Here is an 18,606-nt window from a genome sequence, read left to right as displayed (position 1 = left end):
TTGCCATATTAACTCTCCCTTTAGCTCTCTGGATTTTTAGTTCTGTAAGTTGCTCTTATCTCCAATTTAGAAAAAAAATTCTGTTTCCCAGGTTACCTACTTAGTGGTGTCATTCAATAGATATAAACCCACTAAAAGATCCAGATGTTAAGTATTTTGTGCACACGTTATCTTCAGAATTAACAGTTAGTTTTATAATTTCTGAGTTTAGAGAACATTAGATAATAATTATATCCTACTAGAAAAAAAATGACTTATTCTTTTTTTGTTTGACCTTTCTTGAGCCTGAATTCATAAATCTAGGCTCAAAGAATAAGCTATTTAGACTGAAAAAGGGACTTACTTGTTCTTGACTAATTTACTGATAACATACACATTATTTTCTGTCTTACTATCTTAAAACTCCTCTGTAGTTTTTCACCTGAGTTATTACTATTGCAAAAATGCATACTTCCTACTTATTTTGCACAAAATTGTTTTGGTAATGATGATTTACTGTTCCTTATAATAATTGTTGTATTTACAGGTTTTTTTTTTTTTTTTTTTTTACAGAAAGATATTCTAAAACAATTCTTTCTACCATTTCAAAGAATTTTGTGTTGGTTTGAAGGGCATTCTCTCTTTTGACAAATATAATAAAGTTGTTATTAAACCTCTTTTTTATCATTTCAGAAATAGACCTAGAATCAAGTACTGACCAAGTCCTGTGGTTGTAGAAATTATTTTATATGTTTTTGTAGCATACAGATTGGATTAATATAATTCTCTTTTCACCTTTGTCAGAATTTTTATTGTAAAAAATGTGATGCATACTATATTTGGTAATAAGTATGTTTCATGGTTCCCACAGGACAGTTAAAAATCTCACCTTCTGAAATCTCTCTATTGGCTTCTTATTATGAACTGTCTTGAATTTTAGATTTGCTGCATGTGTGTCTGTTGACTCATAAGTAATCTTCTACATACAAAATATATTCTGTTCCATTAAAAATTATTTTAGATAATTATTAGATCATGAGAGTCTCCAGCCTACCCAGAGACAAGAGAAGGACTGTGCAAAACAATACTGAATGGTCTGAAATAGCATCAAAATGCCCCCTCTCTACACTAACCTTGATGGGAAAATGAATAAATATCAGTATTGTGCTTATTTGAGTTTTTAGTTTGAGCTTTCCTCTGTCTGCCCTCTGGTGGGACTACTAATAAGTAACTGACAAGCTTTTAAAATAATCCTTAGTAAGAAAATGGATAAGAAAAATATAAATCAGAAAAATGGGATTCAGAGTTTTGCTTACCTTACTTTACAAAGTAGGGCATACTACCTATAAATACTCCTAATAGGATGATGGATCATGCTGATTTTTTAAGAATGACTGCTTCAATCACATGAACTGAGTAGTAAAAACAATGAAAAAGACTCAAAGTTAGTATTTCCCTTCATTGTGTGTGTGTGTTTTCTCTATAATTACTTGATGACAGAATAGTAGAAAAACCAATCACTTATGATTTTGCCTTTTGTATGGGTAAGCACTGGTTTGATGTATCTTTTTTGAAAAAGAAGTTATTTTTAACTGAATTTAATTAAATTATGATTTACTAGCATCCTGTAGACACATACTCTTCTTCCATGATCTGAAATGGATCCACTTATTTAATCACAAAAAAAAAAAAAAATGCACAGAATATAAATGGCTTCATTTTAATAAAATTCTTCAATTATTTGCATTTGAGGAGATCTCCCTAGGTAGAAGAACTGATTTTGACTGTGGCATTTTTTAGGAAAATGTCAACTAATATCTTCTGAAGTAAATTTAGAGTTAAGAGGAAATTTGTCTTCCAATCTTAGTGAAACATAGATATTTTACATTTAATGTAAATGTAAAAATTTTAAAAATTTTATGGTTATTAATTTTCAACTTAGTAAGTATAAGAAAATAATACTATGCTATACTATCAGTATTTCATAAATTGAAGCCTATTTGAACATGAAAAAGGAAGGACAGTCTCAAATTTTAACAATTACATTTAATTTTATGAAAGTCTATTAAAACTCACTACATCTCCTAATCAACATTTTAATGTCTTCCTAACACTGACTGATTGTGTAACTAGCATTGCAATCTACTTAAAACATCTTTGCTTTTTTTTTTTTAAGAAAACATTTTATTTCCATTCTTATAAAGTCATTTGGTCAGTTGCCATGACAGCAGGATGTCATTTATTTGAGGGAAAATGGTGACATATTTTTGGCTTGTAATTATTATTTTTTTTTATTAGTGATACTAAATGTTTGAGTTTTTATTCCTTTCATATAAAGCGTAGCTATAAAAGTATCTATCAGTAGCCCCATAGTAGTGGTTTGAACCTGAACAGATTCAATCCGTCATTAGAGAAAACCATTTCTTCCCTATTGAACAGGATTTGTATGGTAAGGTACTTAAAATCTTGGACTCTAGAAAGCCACCTGCTTCTGCTGAGGTATTCAGACAAAGACTCTTGGAAATTGGCCAGGTTTGTGCAGTGCTCAAACCCATTGCTTACGTGCTTGACAGTAACATCTGGTAGCACAGATGCTGAATTCTAGAGAGCCATAATTATCTTTGAGAGAAGGGAGAAGTTGTCTTACAGTTATTATCATGCTCCTACCGCAGGTATTAGAAAGAGGCAATCATTCTGTACTTCCCTGCCAGCATGTTTTCTCAGTTTTGGAGATGAAATTTCTAGATCGTGTACAACATTGAGATTAAGAATCATTATGTGGCTTTAAGTGGTACAAAGGTTTCAAAAGAGTATAAAGGATGTGATGAAAATGTTTTGTTGTTTCCAAGTGCCTGTTCAAAACCCATTGAGCTGGGTGCCAAAAACTCATAGGCTAGCCTATTCAAGTAAAGGTTGATGACAATAGCCTCTCTTGGTTTCACACTCTATCCTTGAGCCACTCATAAATAAGACTGTCAGATTTTGTACCAATGAAAGAGCCTGTCTTAGCTTTGTTTATCTCAGCTGTTAAGAATTCCCTTTTCCCATTTTTCTCTCTCACAGACAAATTATTATTAAAAAGTATATGACAGGTGGCAGTGCATCTACACATTGTTTGTCTTTTAGAAGGATTATTTTATATGCTGAGAGCACACTCAAAATGATGGTTTGGGATTTCTTGATAACCTTCACCTCCAGGACTCAGAATCTGCGATTTATGGTTTGGTAGCATAGTAACTTGTTTAGATAGCCTGCCTTAATTTGTACCAGTTTGCCAGAGTTAATGGGAACAAGTAATGGTCATTTTTAAGCAATATAAAGTTGATCAGGGTGGGCATATATAAATTTTACTTCTCTGTTTCTTACTCTGAAGATATGCTTGTAAGACTGGTATTTATTCATTGATGTATATATTCTTCACTTCATCAAGTATTAATGATAGCCTACAATGTGTAAGGCATTCTGGTAGGTGACAGACACACATTAGTAAAAGAAACTGACATAATCCCTGCCTTCCTGTGGTTTACAGGTTATTTACAAGAATTGCAAATTCAAATGCCTTTAGGGACAAGCAGATAAAGAAAATGAGTGAAGCTGTGACTATAAGCCCATAATTAGTGGTAGAGACTGTCACTAAAGAAGAATGCATATTCTACTGGACGGAATTCAAATTCAAAATGTGTTTAAATAATGAGTCATATCTTTTTGGGGGGGAGAAAGGAAGGAAGGAAGGAAGAAAGAAAAATACACCCAGGGTCCGAGCACGTTCTGTGGCTCTCTGCTCATGAGTTTGGGCTTTAGTAATGAACCAGCACTGGGATGTCCTAGAAACACTGAGAAATGTGTCTGCATTTGTGAGCCGATTCTTCCATCTGTCACGTATCATGCCATCAACAGTGTGCAGTCATGGCCTGGGTGAAATCAACTACAGGGACCAGGATGAGTTCTCCAGTTCCTGTTCACAGAGCAGCTGCATTATAGTGGCTGAATCAGCAGCGACCTTAGGCACTGCCCGCTTGATGCCGTTTGGTGCCCATGCTGATCAGGCCAGGCTGCTGTCTGCCCTGGTCAGGTGCAGCAGTGCTGGCTGACGTTCCTCTGGTTTACTTTACTGGCAACATCTTTTCTGCTTTCAGCATCCTGCTTATTATTCTATAAACTGAGAATCATCTTTCCATTCATGGCAAATATTTCATCCTTTAGAAAATAAACTATCATGAGATTAATTTAGGGTAAATATAGGTTAAACTTCTGCCAAATTAGAAACCATTATACTTTCTTGATTGAGCATCATAGCAAAATAAAAGAAAGAAAAAGGTAACAACACAAATAATAACGGTTTGACTATAAACCCTATATATACACATACTACTCTACCATATCTTATATGGATTACAAAATCTGTGCAAAATCCAGAAATTTTTAAAAGGGTGAAATGTCTTAATATTTCATTTGAAAACTTTAAAAAACCCATCCATATGCCACACATCAAAGGCTAAAAACGAGATCATCATCATAATAAATAATAACAAAATAACAAATACTAATATTTATTGAGTATCATAATAAATAATAACAATAAAATAACAAACACTAACATTTATTGAGTGTTTATTACCTTCTAGAAACAGTTAACATTAGAGAAATTGAGCAGGGTAATTACCAAATATATTTTCTAACTTATTTTGTAATTAAATAAAATTGTTAATGTCTACTGTATTACCAACATTCTTTTTCATCCTCTAGCAGATTAAAAGTAATGTCCTTCTTATAGTTTGTATTTGTTTTTAATAGAGGGTGTCAATTGAGTAATGCCTCATTACTCTTCTAGTATGAGCTGGATTTTTTTTTATTAAGAGTTTATAAGCATGTCTATATTGTAGAAGGTTATCAGCAGTAATTTCCAAAACTGAACAGAAAAAAATTGGCGTAAGCAACATGATAAGGAGATCTAAGTTTCTATAATACATACAGGAACTTGCAGCTATGTTTCTAAGATCATGAAGCTAGTTTATTTCCTCTTGTCTCTTAGAGACCATCCCATTATAAACTAACCCTAATACAAATTTGTTCCATGATTAAATTATCAAAATATTCTGAAGAAAATGTTACAAAGGTTTTGATGGTTTTCTTCTGCAATGATAAATGATAAATTAGGCCTGTGATACTCATAGTGTATGGATACATAATTCCTAGGGAAGATGAAAGAAAAATGATACATCAAAAATATATATAGAAATAAAACAAGGATTTGCTGGTGATGAGAAAAATAATATGGATATTCAAGAATTGCTACATTATGTAAAATTTAATATATCTAAATAGGTTCCCAAGTAAGTTCTCATTGAAAATAAGTTTTAAAGGTACCCAAAGGAGCCATGAGATTTTTATTATAAAATGGAAATTACATGTTCACAAGTATAAACTTCCTTCCAAGTTTGGAATGCAAATGCATAAATATCTCTTATTTTTCTAGTTTCTTGTTTGAGAACCTGGGTGTTTTTTTTTTTTTTTTTTTTTAAGATTGATCGATTGATTTGACGGAGAGAGACATAGTAAGAGAGGAAACACAAGCAAGGGGAGTGGGAGAGGAAGAAGCAGGCTGCCCACCAAGCAGGGAGCCTGATGCAGGGCTTGATCCCAGGACCCTGGGATCATGATCTGAGCCAAAGGCAGATGCTTAATGGCTAAGCCAGCCAAGCACCCTGAGAACCTGGATGTTTTATTAACAGGATGTTTTATTACCATTACCACTTAAAGATTTCCTTCCTGCTGGATTGCCCCAAATCTTAAAGGTTGACATAATTCAAAGGGTAGTATCTGGCTTATACAATAAATGAGGAGAGAAATGGGAGCCTGTGCACAAGCAGGGGGAGTAACAAGTAGAGGGGGAGGGAGAAGCAGGCTCTCTGCTGAGCAAGGAGCCCTATATGGGGCTTGATCCCACGACCCCGGAATCATGATCTGAGCCAAAACCAAATACTTAAGCAAAGCCAGATGCTTAATCGACTGAGCCATCTAGGGGCCTCTAACTGTTGCTTTTTAGTACCATGTCATGGCAATGTTGGAAACTGGCTTGCCTTTCTAACAAAAGATGTTCTCTGATGCATTGAGATGTCCCCCACCTAGAATGATTTAAAGGCCACATTGAATCCATAAAAGGACAATTATACCTTTCCGTCTAACAATAGAAGTTGTCCTCAGGGTAGACCCATCATTCTACATACCATTTTTGGTTCATATATACTTTGCCCATGGGTGCCACTCTGCCATAAGGGGCAAGATGTTATCCCTGGACCTGGCTTGTCCCGTATAATACACCTGGAGCTCCTGTCACTGGTTGTATTCTAGGAATTAAGTAACATTAAATTTTATACATTTAAAGCAAAACTATTTAATTGTATCCTCTACTGAGAGGAGAGATCACTACTCAGTATCTAAAATCAAAAAAGTAATGCAGTGCCTGGGTGGCTCCCTTGGGTGGGCATCTGACTCTTGATTTCAGCTTAGGTCATGATCTCAAGGTTTTGAGATCAAGCGTTGCATGGGGCTCTGCTCTCTGCTTGAGATTCTCTCTCTCCCTCTTCCTCTGCTCCTACTATTTCTCTCTCAAATAAATAAATACTTAAAAAAAGTGATGGGGTGCCTGGTGGTTCAATCAGTAGAGCATGTGACTCTTGATGTCACAGTTGTGAGTTCGAGCCCCACATTCAGTGTAGAGATTACTTAAAATATTGGAAAAAAAAAAAGATCAAGTTAAAAACGTGAAATAAGAAAGTTATGCTGGTCATGCACAACCTTGCTGAGTAAAACAAACTTCTGATCTCATCACTGGTGAGTGAAGAAAGAGATAGTGGTGCGTTAGCTAAGCCTTAGAAGCTTGTCCACTGGACTGAGTCTACCGATGGTTGGCCGACTGTCCAATGCTGTCACTGATAGGTTGTTACAGAGGCTGTTTGTGAACTGAATTGATTAAAATTTTAAAACTAGCTCTAAACCTAACCAACAATTGGACTTTTCCTAGAAGTGTAAGAAATTTTTAATGCTCATTTCTTTCCTCAACTAATTGAACTTCCCACCTTATTTATGCTAGGTCTTCTGAGGATTTTTCCCTGAATTTATTCAAAATGACTCTGTTGGAAGAAGTCTCCCAAGTGACTTATTTTTCTAACAGTTAATTCCTAGATAATTCCAACATTATATACCTATTTTCCTGAGGACCAAAGGATCCCTATAGTGATTTTCTAGTACCTTATCACTAGAAAAATCACTGTTACACATAAATTTTGTTTCTGTTGCATTGTCCCAGTAGGTTATGAAAATTAAATACATTACTTATAAACATAATAATATGATAAATCACCTGTGTACTCTAGGAAGGTAAATCTTAATTCTTAGAGAAACATCATAGCATTTTAGTTAACAACACAGACTTTAAAGGACAGTTTACCTGCTAAATGACTTTGAGAGGCTTATTTAACCTCTTCATGTCTCTTTTCTCATGTCTCTTTTCTCATGTCTCTTTTCTCATCTGTGAAATGGAACTAAAGTATTACCTTTCTTATTAGGTTGCTATTAGGAATAAATGCATTAATATGTGCAAGGTGTTTAGAATAGTCTTGGTATATAGCATTATAGAATGATAGCATACGTTTGTGTTTGCTTTCATTATTGTTAATATAGACTAAAAAACAATTTTTTGCCTGGGTAGTTGAAAAGAAAGGGAAAAAGCTTTGCAATTTGTCATTATGTTTTCTACATTTTTCTCACTTCTGGGGAAAAATGTGGGATATCTTTGACGCCTAAACTGTGAAGAATTGAGAATAAAGATAAATTAAAGAAAATATAAAGGCTCAAAGTCCCAAATATCTATTTACCTCTGATGAAAGCCACTCTAGGTGTTAGAGAATTTATACCAAATCACAGTACTCTCCTAACTTTAAATCCCTGTTTTTGTTCGTTTGTTTTTACAGAGTTAAAATAAGTTCAAAATGAAGAAGAACAACCTTTGGGTAACTGTAAAGGGAAGGAATGATAGTATAGTTGAAGGTGTATAAGGAAGTGAGGACGTGTTCTTCAGATTTTGTTATCCTGGAAATATTATAAGTTGGCCACATTCGTGTGACCTTTAGATTTTTCAAACCCATCTTATTCAATGGTTTTCCACTCTGGCTTTACTTAACAAGCCCTTGGAGAGGTTTTACAAAATTTCTTGGGCTTACTTCAGATCTCTGGGGCAGTGCGCCCTGGGTATCAGCAGTTTCTGGAAGCTCCCCAGAAGAATATAGAGTACAACCAGACCAGAGAATTACTGAAGTGTAATTCTGGCTAGTGGGCATCTGGTTTCGCAACAGCTGCAGTGATTATTCCTTTGACACTTGCTTTACTAGGTATCAGCTTGTTTTTCTGAATGTTAGCATCTGATACTCAAAGCGACAAAAACAAATTTTACTAGCTATAGACAGAAGCAGCAGAGTCTTGACCACAGAAAAGTAGTTCAGGAAGTTTCTGGTCATAAAGGAAGAGGAGAGCGAGATTAATGGCAGTCTCTATATTGGAAATTATTTCATGGTACTTTAAGTGTGTGGTACTTTAAAAAACAAACAAACTTCTTTTTATTATCCTTTTTTTTTTCTTGCTGGAACTTGAATATAGCTATGTCATGTGCTTATTATTTATACTTGTCTTAATAAGTTTGTATTGCTCTAGATATTTCTAAGTATTGCATCAAGAAAATGTAAGCAGTGTTTTTCAATGACTGTGCGTTAGAATCATCCAAGGAGCTTTAAGAGATACAAATCCTTAAAACGCATCTAAAACCAGTTGAATCAGAATCTTTGGGTGTGGAACACAGACACTGATATTTTTTGAAGTTCCCCAAATAATAATATGCACCCAAATTTGAGAACAATTTATTTAAGAAATGTGAAGTTAAAAAGAAAGAGAGAGAGAAAGAGAGAGATCCTAAGGGAAAAAGAAGATAATGCAGTTTAAAATTTGACATACTTTTTGAGAGAAAAATAGTAGAATATATTTTTACAGAAAAATTCTAGACTATCTTTGGAGGTGATTGATAAAGTAGTGAGTTCAATTTAGACCTGTTCAAGGAAGTGGAATAAATGGCCCTTTCAGGTTGCTGTTAGAGTAAGGGTTCTTGTTTCTAGATTAAATTGTCAGGAGTATTTATTCTTCAGCATTTTGATGCTATCCTAACACCTGAGTAAAATACTAAAGTGAACCATAGATTTAAAGTGAGACCATAATCCTTTGAATGCATGTTAGACTCCATGTTCTTTATTCTCAGATAAATCTTTAGATAAATAGTTCTACTACCTCAGTGAAGTTAGTATTAATAATTTCCTGCATGAATGAAGTTCATTATTTGAAGATGAAATGTGTGATTAGTATATATTGAATTACATATAATGTGATCAATGATTGACTATGCTTATTATTTCCTACATCCCATTTTTATTTGAGCACTATGTTAAAATCACACCCCTCACTGGTTTTGAAAGGTTAAAAAAAAAAAAAAAGACCCTAGAATTTGGTGTGATAAATTGTTTGATGTAACCTAATTTTTTTTTTTTTTGTATTTTAAAATGTCATTCAATGATGAGATACTGATTATATTACTATTAACTTAAGAATTTAGAACTTCTCATATGGTCATAGATATCATGTATTTGGCTGGGTACAACTGACCTGCAGAAAAGCTGGGAAGGTACATATACCTCTAAAACAACTGTGTCCAAATTAAAAAAAAAATAGAAGTTTTAATAAATTGATTCATTTGTTATATCCCACCGTATTCATCAGGGTCCTGCTGAGAAGCAGAACCAGTAAGGAGATCTATATATGTATGCATATATAACTGTATATATTAGACATATAATATATTATATATATATAATATATATATTATATATATTATATTAGACATATAATATAGACATGTATGCATATATAACTGTATATATTAGACATATAATATAATATATATATTAGACATATAATATAATATAATATAATTACATGTATATAATTTCTATGTAAACATATTTATACATATATAACTAATTTAAGCACATATAATCATGTATATATATGCATACATACACATATGTGTATACATTTGTTGTAAGGAATTGAGGCATATGATTATGGAGGCTAACTCCCACATCTGCTATCTCTAAGCTGGAGATCCAGAAAGTTGGAAGTTTGATTCTGGTTCAAGCCAGAAGGCCGGAGAACCATGGAAGCTGGTGTTGTAAACCCCAGTCCAAGCAAAAGATGAACAATCTCCCAGCTCAGTCAGACTGAATTCTTTTTTCTTCTGCCTTTTTCATTCAAGCCCTCAGTGGATTAGATGATGCTCACCCACATTGGTGAGGGCTATCTTTATTTGGTCTATGGATTCAGATGCTAATATCAATCAGAAACGCCTGTGAAGACACACCCAGAAATATGGTTAGTCAAAAATTCTGGCCACCCTGTGGCCTGGGTAAATGACACATAAAATTAAGGATTATACCCACCTCCCTGGGCTCATCAACAGAATTAATTAAGCCATGTCAAAGTCATTTTTCTTTCTAGGTCATTTTTTTAACACAATAATGAAGTTTCTTTACCTAAACAAAGCCACTGTCATTTAGTCTCTTTCCCCTTGTTTGTACTTTTTGTCATTAAAAGAAAGAAGGAGAAATTGCTGTCAAGGTACCTGTCTTCTGTTAGCATTCTGGAAAGTTTGGGAAATGTTTCAGATCTGCTGAGTTTGAAAAGTAAAGTAATTAAAGTAATTCTTTAAACCAAATTCATAAAAATAAACTGATTTACATTAGCCTTGGGACTGCCTACCTCTAGCTGCTACACTTAAATTGATAAAGTCTTGCCAGTTCTGTCACCAGAATGAAAGAAGAGCCTCTGCATCTAGGTAAGATAGAACATGAAATGGAGAGGACAATACTGTGTACTGGGAAAAGCTGGATATTTGAGCTAAATCATGGTTCAAATCTTGGATTCAGTGTTTATACACGATGCAGACAGTCACCAATTTATGACGGTTCAACAAGATTTTTCAGCTTTATGATGGTGCATAAACAACGCACTATTAAGGAGAAGAATTTCTGTTTTTCAAAGGTCCTTCTAGCTGGACTAAGGATCAAACTGATATGAGACAGATTAATAGGAGAAAGTCACATTTAATGGGCATCCATACAGGGCTTCTGCATAAACACAGAAATTCCAAAGACAGGCAAAATGAGGTCTATATATCATTCTGAACTAAGGAGAAGGGGATAGGGATCTGGGATTTCAGAGGAAAGAAATGCATCTCACAAGGCGATAAGAAAAGCATGTGTTTGATAATTAGATGTTTGCCTTACCATATTAGTGGGTCACTCAGATAAAATTTATCTATGTTAATAACTCTTATTCTGGAAAAGACCCCCCAGTTTAGATTTTTCTGTGTGGTTAAGGGAAGGACAAAAGTGTCTCTTGAGCCCACAGGGTCTCAAGTCTTTTCAGTTTAAAATAATCCACATGCCTAAGTGGCACATTCTGGGAGTGGGGGAAGGGGCTATCCAGAACCCCTTCAGCACATTCAGTAGAAACCATATTTCAAATTTTGAATTTCACTTGTTTCCCTGGCTGGTGATATGTGGTTTCATATTCTTCATGCTGCCAGACAGTAGTGGCGGTCCATAGCTCCCAGCCATATGATGAGGAAAGTAAACAACTGATTCATTTACAACCATCCTGTATCCATAAAACTACTCGGTTTTTCACTTTTGTATAGTATTCAATAAATAAATGAAATATTCAATGTTTTATTATAATATAGAATTGGTGTTAGATGATTTTGCCCAACTGTAGGCTAATGTAACTGTTCTGAACATGTTTAAGGTAGGCTAGGCTAAACTATGATGTTTGGTAGGCTAGGTGGGAAAATGGATTTTCGACTTAATGATGTTTCTGACTAATGATGTATTTATTGGGATGTAACCTTATCATAAGATCTGTATATCCTTCAGTTATCTAAGCCTCAATTTTATCATCTGTAAAATGGAAAGAATGAGTGGTTATGATTGAGTCATACAATACTTGTAAATAGGCTGACACCACACAGAAAGCATTGAATAATAAATGAGTTCTATTAATATTTTGAGTTTGTGTGTACATGGAAAACTAACAAACAATTCTCAGTTAGTCTCTTTATTAGAAGTGGCTAGAAGACTCCAAGCTTGATCTGGACATTTATTATCCCAACCATACCCATATACTATGTCATAGGATCAGCTTGCTGTCACTTGGCATGCATCTATCCATGATAAGCTAGCTAAAGATGCAGAGGAACAGAGAATGCCTTAATTAGGATTCTCAAATTGACTGTAACCTCCCTTGTTAACTGGGAAGTTATCATGTATCTCAGTTTCTGTCCTTTGGGGTGGATGTAATTTGATGCGATTCCAGGTGGGGATTAAGTTTTCGAAGTAATTCACAGGACTTCAGTTGATTTATGTAAAGAACCCATTCTTTCTCAAGTCGTAAATGCATTGTTCATTTAATTTTTCAAAACCCAGTTTTCCTGAAAACTGAAAATTGACATTTCAGCTTAATACACCATTCATAACAGCCAAAAATTCATGGAAGAAGCTTATATTTTCCCTTCGTGGATTTTTGTTTGTTTGCTTAAAGTACTTTGTGGAAGAAAATAGTCTTCCTTTACCTAAGTTGCTTAGTTTTGGACTGTTCTTTAGATATGAAACCAGAATGCAGGTTGCATCATTTATTTCTTCAGTAATCAGATGTTTGTTGTATGCCTATTATATGCAAGGCACGTTTAACCTTGAGCTGAATCATCATCTTTAATATTTCATAACCCAGTGCATTAAGCACATGTCAGTAGGGTTACTGATTTTGTGGCCTCATCTGATGAAAAGGGAAGTCAATCCCGGGTCTGTGTCAAAGAAGCAAGAATACAAACTCAAATGACCCTTTATTGTGGTTTATTATATTCTACGCAGGATAAATATTACCCGATTCTGAATTGGTAGATCAAGAGGCAGGGCAATTACTAGGAGCTCAGAGCTTGATGACACAGTGTGTTGGTGAGGTTTATGGTGTGTTGGACCTGTCTGTGAATTGGGGGTTAGAATTTCTGGGTTCAGGTGTGATGGTTGATTTTATGTCAGCATAACTGGGCCAAGGGGGTACCCAGACATTTGACCAAACATTGTTCTGGGTGTGTCTGTGATGGCTTTTCTGAGTGGGCTTCACATTTGAATCAATAGACTGAGGAAAGAAGATTGCCCTCCTCAAATGTGTCTGAGCATCATCTGATCAGTTGAAAACCTGGACAGAATAAAAAGGCTGAGCAAGGAGGAACTCCTCCGGTCTGGCAACTTGAGCTCTTTTGAGTGGTCTTTTCTTACCTTCAGACTAAGACTAAAACATCAGTTCCTCTTGGTTCTTAAGCCTGCTGGCTTTAGATGGAATTTGTAGCATCAGCTTTTCCTGGTTCTCAGATTAAAACTGTGTATTGAATCTCCTGGGTCTTTGCCTTGCCAACTTCAGGCCTTGGGACTTCTCAGTCCATAGAATTGCGTGAACCAATTCCTTACAGTGTATCTTACCTCTCATTCTCTCCCTCTCTTTCTCTCCATCTCTCTCTCTCTCTCTCTCTCTCTCTCTCTCTGTCTCACATACACACACAAACCCTATAGCTTCTGTTTGTCTGCAGAACTCTAATATACCAAGTTTATTCCAAAATCTTAGGACAGTTGTTTTATTTTCAGAAGAAAATATCAGAAGAGAAATAAGTGAAATAGAACTAGAGATGATATATTTAGCTTTATCAAAGCAAAGAGAGAGAGAGAGAGAGAGAGAGCGAGCAGTAAGTCACCAGTAGAGCAGTGAGAAAAATTAAAAGCTGGTTCTATGTTTAACACCATGCTCTGAATCAGAAGACCCTGGTTAAGCTTCCTGGCATTGTCTCTTAGTAATTTTGATTTCAGAGAAGTTTACATTTCTTTTTTCTTTCTTTCTTTCTTTTTTTTTTTTTAAAGACACATTTATTTAGCATCATGATCAGACTATTACATTTAGCAATCAACAGCATGGGTGCAAAAAAAAAAAATCTACATTAAAACCCTTTGTTGGAATGCTTTACACTTTCCACAGAACAGAAACTAAAATAACCTATTATACAATTAGTCACAAATACAATCCTCGAGTTTTTTTGCCCATACACATGAGTATTGTCTAAAACATGTCTTCTTTATAGCATCTAGGCCCTGCCACCACTGTGCTTGGCTGAGTTCACAAATCTGTTGTAACCTGTAGCTTCCCTGTCACTTCTCTGGCTCTCCTCTCCTGCTAAGCTTTGTTTCCTGGCAGTAATTAAAACCTTCTGCCACTGCCATAGCTGCTGCTGCTGCTGGAACCACCATAGCCACCTTGGTTTCGTGGTTTGGCGAAGTATTGGCCTCCACCACCATAAGGGCCAGAGCTTCTGCCTCCAAAATTGCCTCCTTTCATGGGTCCAAAATTTGAGGATTGATTGTTGTAATTGCCAAAATCATTATAGCTTCCGCCACCTCCAGAGTTGCTTCCATCATTACCAAATCCATTATAGCCATCCCCACTGTCACCATATCCACCACCACCCCGACTGCCACCAAAGCCACCTCGACCACTGAAGTTTCCTCCACGACCAAAGTTGTCATTCCCACCAAAACCACCTCCACGACCACCACCAAAGTTTCCAGAACCACCTCGACCTCTTTGGCTGGATGAAGCACTAGCCATCTCTTGCTTAGAGAGCGCTTTCCTTACTTCACAGTTGTGGCCATTCACAGTATGGTATTTTTGAATGACAATCTTGTCTACAGAATCATGGTCATCAAATGTTACAAAAGCAAAACCCCTCTTTTTGCCACTGCCTCAGTCAGTCATGATCTCAATCACTTCGATTTTCCCATACTGTTTGAAATAATCTCTTAGATGATGCTCTTCAGTGTCTTCTTTAATGCCACCAACAAAAATCTTTTTCACAGTTAAGTGGGCACCAGGTCTTTGAGAATCTTCTCTTGAGACAGCCCTCTTTGGTTCCACAACTCTTCCATCCACCTTGTGTGGCCTTGCATTCATGGCTGCATCCACCTCCTCCACAGTGGCATATGTGACAAACCCAAAGCCTCTGGAGCGCTTGGTGTTCGGATCTCTCATTACCACACAGTCCGTAAGTGTTCCCCATTGCTCAAAAAGGCTCTCATCAGTTGTTTCAAAGCTCAGACCTCCGATGAAGAGCTTCCGCAGCTGTTCAGGCTCTTTGGGAGACTTTGACTTAGACATGAGGACGGTGGGAGGGGAGACTTTAACAATGCTTACTTGGCGGCGTCCACGGGCAGAAAGCTGTTTACATTTCTTTAGGCCTGTTTTCCCATCTATAAAAAGAATATTTGAGACTGCATCACCAGTTCTCAACCCATTAACATCATGAGTTCTTAATCCATTAGTATCACCTAGGAAACTGAAAATAATGATGTGGGAGCCCATCACCAGAGATTCTGATTTAATTGGCTTGTGTGGAGACTCAGCATCAGCATTTAACTTGATCTATAATTGAATCTATTCTGCAGCTGGGCTTTGGAACTACTGGACTTGATTTTAAGGTTCAAGGTGCCTTATGTGTGGACAATTAGTACAATCATGAACATAGTACTGGAAGACGGTACTAGATCAGTGTAAACACTGAAGTTAATTCAAATAATATTACTGTAAAGTTCATGAAAAGTATGCATTATTCAATTAACAAATGAGTTTTACTATTTCATTATTTATATCTGTTCAGTAGTCAAATCTTGGACATACATGAAATGTTATGGTTACATTTTTATAGGTTTGGTTTTGTATTACTCAGATCATGAATTGCGACACTTGTTATCTTGGGTTCTTTATGGTAGCTGAAAAAGGGGATATAGAATTTGTATTACTTAATTTTTTTTACTAAAAAAAAATGAGGCTAACCATGTTGCTAGTAGTACTAGGTATGTATGGAATAATACAGTATTCCTATTATTTTTAGTATTACATTCAGCCATCATTGTAAATAGAAAATTCTGATCAGTGTCTGGAATTCATAAGTGCAATTGAAATGTACCTAAATGTTTAAAGTAAAAAATATATATATTATATTATCTTAAACAACATTTCTCTTTGGAATTCTGTTTATAGTAATAAATTAGGCAGTGAGGTATGTTCTGCCAAGAAAAAGGAACAAAGGGAGTTTCTAATCAGGAAAAATAAAATTCCTGAAACGCTGGTGCAGCCACTCTGGAAAACAGCATGGAGGTTCCTCAAAATGTTGAAAATAGAACTGCCCTATGACCCAGCAATTGCACTATTGGGTATTTACCCTAAAGATACAAATGTAGTGATCCAAAGGGACACATGCACCCGAATGTTTATAGCAGCAATGTCCACAATAGCCAAACTATGGAAAGAACCTAGATGTCCATCAACAGATGAATGGATCAAGAAGATGTGGTATATATATACAATGGAATACTATGCAGCCATCAAAAGAAATGAAATCTTGCCATTTGCGACAACATGGATGGAACTAGAGCGTATCATGCTTAGCGAAATAAGTCAAGCAGAGAAAAACAACTATCATATGATCTCCCTGATATGAGGAAGTGGTGATGCAACATGGGGGCTTAAGTGGGTAGGAGAAGAATCAATGAAACAAGATGGGATTGGGAGGGAGACAAACCATAAGTGACTCTTAATCTCACAAAACAAACTGAGGGTTGCTGGGGGGAGGGGGTTTGGGAGAACGGGGTGGGATTACGGACATTGGGGAGGGTATGTGCTTTGGTGAGTGCTGTGAAGTGTGTAAACCTGGTAATTCACAGACCTGTACCCCTGGGGATAAAAATATATGTTTATAAAAAATAAAAAATTAAAAAAAAATTTACAATCAATAAACTGATACTATCTCATAAATGAAAAAAAAAAAAATTCCTGAAACGGCCAGAAAATATGGATAAAGTTAGATATGTTTGAAATAATTGCAATTTCGTAGTAAATAGCCATCTTCTAATAATATTACCCTAAAAACTATCATATGCTTATTCAAAACAGATTTTTAAAAATGTATTAGAATTGGGGTACCTGGGTGGCTGGGTTGGTTAAGAGTCTGCATTTGGCTCAGGTCATGATCTCAGGGTCCTGGTATCTAGCCCCGCATTGGGCTCCCTACTCAGCAGCGAGTCTGCTTCTCTCTCTCCCTCTGTCATCTCTTTCACTTTTGCTCTCTCAAATAAATAAACAAAATCTTTAAAAAAGAAGTATTGGAATTTTGCTATCAGCAATATTCTGGTTTTGAAATATATGTTAATCAATCACAATGAACATGTGAGTTATTTCATATGTGAACATTTTTAAAACAGTAGTTCATGTTTCAGAAATCAAATTGAGAGATAAAAATATATTAATTTAAGGGTTCAACTTGGATGACTACAAAAGCATAAAGATAGATAACAATAAAATTTTAATGAATTCTCAATTTTATTTTCAATTACGTAATTCGCTACAAGTGTAATAAAAAATATCAACTATTTGTATCAGTAAGATTCTCACAACAAATATAAAAGGAAATCTTAGTTAAAAGTAGTTTTGAGTTTATTGATATTGAGAGAGTAACAGCAAGGAACAAGTTAACCTTGGTTACAGAAGTCCATCTGCAGCAAAAAGTAGCTGATTTGTTACTGTTTGTGTCTAGGCCTGTAAAGATGCCACAACAGGAGATGAAATTGCTTTAGAATTGTAGCCAAGTTTAGGAATGAAAGGTTCAAGAGTTTTGTTTAACACACACACACACACATACCCATACACACTCCTACACACAGATTACAATACACATTTTTGATTCTAGACTTGATAAGATTTTTGACAAGAAGTGGAAATATTTGAAATCTCTCTGATACCTCCATCCTTTGTAGGATCCAACTCATGCAATGCATCCAGGACAATATTTATAGGTAATTCAAAACTATGACATAAAGGAAATTCTTTGGTCTTGACTACATGGGACTACATATGAAGTCTTGAATTAGTAGTAGCACCTAACTGGTTTCTGGAGATTTCAGAAATAATGGGGATGTAGATTTTTTTTTTTTAAACTATATGATTATTCATTGTCATGAAGGTCACTACTAACGTGGTAGATTTGATTGTTTTGTGTTGGGTACTAACATTAGCCACCAGTTTTAAATTTCTCGTTTGTTTAAATTTATTTTACAAGAATCTAAATATTATAGCATTCTTTAAAAAGGCTTGTAAGTTATGCATATATGCATATTCTCTTTGCTTATAAAAGTATAAGCAGCGTTTAATGGTTTATTATCTAAAAGAAGTAATAATTTAAAATATTTATATCAAGAGAAAGAGTTTGGATTGTGAATAATCTATAAGGGCTTCAAGGTTAAAACTTTTACCTTTCCAGGAGAAGAAAAAGTTTTCAGAAAAATTCATGCCAATTTGGATATTATTTTTCCCTATACTTTATTAGAAGTTATCCATAAACTTAACATTTAATTTTAAGGATTAGCTCCCTACCAA

The 18,606-nt window shown here is 35.2% G+C and overlaps 1 protein-coding gene and 1 pseudogene across 5 annotated transcripts in view; one reads left to right on the top strand and one right to left on the bottom strand.

The window, feature by feature from the left end:
• Positions 1 to 18,606, top strand: part of NAALADL2 (N-acetylated alpha-linked acidic dipeptidase like 2) — a 1,363,661-nt gene that overhangs the window by 711,918 nt on the left and 633,137 nt on the right. The gene's annotated exons all lie outside the window — the stretch shown is intronic.
• On the bottom strand, positions 14,248 to 15,333 carry LOC131824855 (heterogeneous nuclear ribonucleoprotein A1-like; annotated as a pseudogene).

The sequence above is a fragment of the Mustela lutreola genome, chromosome 2 (genome assembly GCF_030435805.1).
Source record: "Mustela lutreola isolate mMusLut2 chromosome 2, mMusLut2.pri, whole genome shotgun sequence".
NCBI lineage: Eukaryota > Metazoa > Chordata > Mammalia > Carnivora > Mustelidae > Mustela > Mustela lutreola.
This window is presented reverse-complemented; position numbering and strand designations above follow the sequence as displayed.